Genomic DNA, 3,054 nt, shown 5'->3' on the forward strand with positions numbered 1-3,054 from the left:
GCGTAGTGGAAAAGCCAAGGCTTGTTACAATATTGTCAAATCTCTCTCCAAGATAGTCTTATCGAAATCTTGGTTGACCAAAAGAATATACAATGAGTTATGAGGGACTATTTATAGCAAAGAGTGGGGTAGCACTTGACATTCCCCTTTATGACAGTTCAACTACCCTCATGACTCTTCATCTACTCTATGACTGTTACATCCAACTATCACAACTGGACTTACACTTGACCAGACATTACATTACAATGCACATGTACCCATGTGAGAGAAATGGCTTGAGAAAGGCATGCTAGATATCATTATGACTTAGACAACCATGGAAGTCCAACTCCTCAACGTCCTCATGTTGATCAGCAGTAACATACTAATGCCAAGATCGGTAGTCCGCGATGGTGTCTGTGTGATCCAAGGTGACATATTTCTAGAACCTGACTCTTGCCTCCATAACATCCGGGTACATTGCTCAGGCTCCTCTTTCCAACTCATATATAAGCATGTGCATCATTGTCTTCAATGTGGCTGGACCAGCAACATAGTTGTACATGATGTTTGCATTGATGGGCAAGTCTGGGCTGGTAGAAATTCACATCAACTCGTCAAAGAATGAGTCAAGCCCTAGTTGGACCTGTGCCTTTGTCTTTGCCTAGGTGAGAGTCCCAATAGATGGGATCGCATGTGCGCCCACCACAACATCCATACTCTTGAACGCACGTGCATGGGAAGCATGTATAATAGTGATGAGCTACAGGAGCTCTTCATAGTTCTGGATCTGACTCCAGTTATGTGCCTTCAACACGACCGCACTGGCCTTCGTCATCTTAGGCAAGTGAAGCGGTTCTACCTTGTATCTCATGATCCATGTTTTCATGTAATCAATAGCAGGATGCAAGTTCGTCAAGATATGTGTGTTGAGCAATGAAATTGTCATTCACTTCCATTACATTTTCACTTATATTTCCATATTGTCACCTTCACTCCACCTCTATTTCATTACATTCACCTCCATTTCATTATATTTGCCTTACCATTATCATTATTGGGTCACATTTATGTTTTCCCAAACTTTATTAATTCTTAGCATTTTTAAGTGAATTTATGGTTAATAATTAGAAAATAATGTGCATATGCTTATACCTAACAAGTGGGATGAGATTGTTGACATGTGTAGGTCAAAAGGAAGCTTCTTAAAGACCCTTATGTGACCTACTAAATCCAAATTCGAATTTGAATGGAGAAGATCATGTGATCATGAGGATATGTGTCTTATTTCCTATTCGTATTAAAGCTCTAAGAAGACATGTGTCTTATCATTTACTATTTTGATTGTAACTCTATAGATATAGGGAGAGATTCATGGACTCTCATTAATGAGATAGCTTCTCATCTTTTTTTATAAATAGGGGAAGTTTTCTCCTATCATTTCTATGTGTAAAATTGGAGCTATGCTCAAGCTTTAAATACAGAATTAGATTGTGGCACCTTACTCATGAATGTTCCTTCACTTTGACTTAGTTTTGCTTACATATGGAGCATCTCGATTTACCATCTCTCACACTTTTAGATCAACTACCTAAAATGTGTGAGATTTAACTGATTTTATAGATTAAAGTTCATTTGCTTTCTTAGTATTAGTTTTAGAATGACAGTGTAATATTTGCTTTTCTAAAAACATTTCAATAGGAAATATTTACTTATTTTCCAATTTGATTAAGTTTGAGGCAAGAGATCATAGTTATTTAGTTTCCTTTCATGTTCTATTATTTACTTTCTTAGATCAAACTATTAATTCATTGTATAATTGAATAAAAGATCAGGCCAAGAAGGTGACTTCAAATTGGGTGATTGAATGTTCAACATATGTAATCATTGAGCTTTACTTTTCGTGCTTTTACATTTTCTTTTAAGATCCTCATTTAATTGCATTAACTGATATTCCCAAAAATCATTCTAAGAAATTGATTTAATCATATTTCAAGATTGAATGGTTAAATATTTAATACATGCAATTACTTAGTTATTTTCTGCACACTTTACTTTCTTTTCTAGGACATTAGAAGTTAAAGTATAGATATTTTCTTACACACCATCTCAAGAAGGTAACACTTCATAATTGAATGCTGGAGTAACTAAGTATACATTAGTTATTTTTTTCTTACATGCTTTGAAATGCTTTCTTAGATTAAAATTTCAATTCCTACAAGTGTCATTGCGCGTGCTATATTTTATTTTGAATTTTTTTCTTTCTTTTCGTTACTTGATTTCACAATTTAGTTGAATTTCATTTTCATTATTTGATTTCATAGATTAGATGAATTGGTTTTTGTTATTTTGTAGTTAGATTGATCTAAACTGAAAGACAATTTCTAGCACATATAGTGCACACATGCTTCACAAGTTTACGAAACCCCTGAGTTGACAAATTAAATGACAAAAAATCACTTTGCCCCAACAATGTGCTCTTCTAGCAAATCGCTGCTACCATCCGTTGAGATGAACGACTGCCTTATGCATGGTGCCAAACTTGGAGTACAACGCTCACATAACTATGTCAAGGGACAATACTTCATCTAGTATTGCCTTCCTCGGTTCAACTCGGATGGACGTTGTCACCAATTCTCCTCCCCTCTTGGTCGTCTGAAGTTCCTTAGCCATTCACTCATTTTTAGCTATCAGAAAGCAACCACTTGAACTAGTGGCTTGGGCATACACTCTAGTTTCATCGGCCAAGGATGGTGGAGGTTTATGCACTTCAGACATGATCACTCATTCCTCAACATGCGCAGGAGATGTATGATCATCCAAAGTCGACACTCTATGAGATTGCACAACTCTATGTTGAGATTCATCAAATGAGATGTTGTGCATCTCTCCTTCTGGCTGATCTCTGAGGATCTCAGTGCCTCCTTGATCGCTTGGGACTTTCTCATCATTAGGATGAAATGAAGTAGGTAAGTCAACCTCTTGGTGGTGAGGCATAAGGTCGATGTCCTGTTCCAATTCTTATTGCTCCATATCTGTATCCAACTATTGAAGTGCTTGCTCTATCTCATG

Source organism: Pinus tabuliformis, chromosome 8, assembly GCF_031772625.1.
Source record: "Pinus tabuliformis cultivar Carrire ecotype Pingquan chromosome 8, CPIR1, whole genome shotgun sequence".
NCBI classification, from domain to species: Eukaryota; Viridiplantae; Streptophyta; class Pinopsida; order Pinales; family Pinaceae; genus Pinus; species Pinus tabuliformis.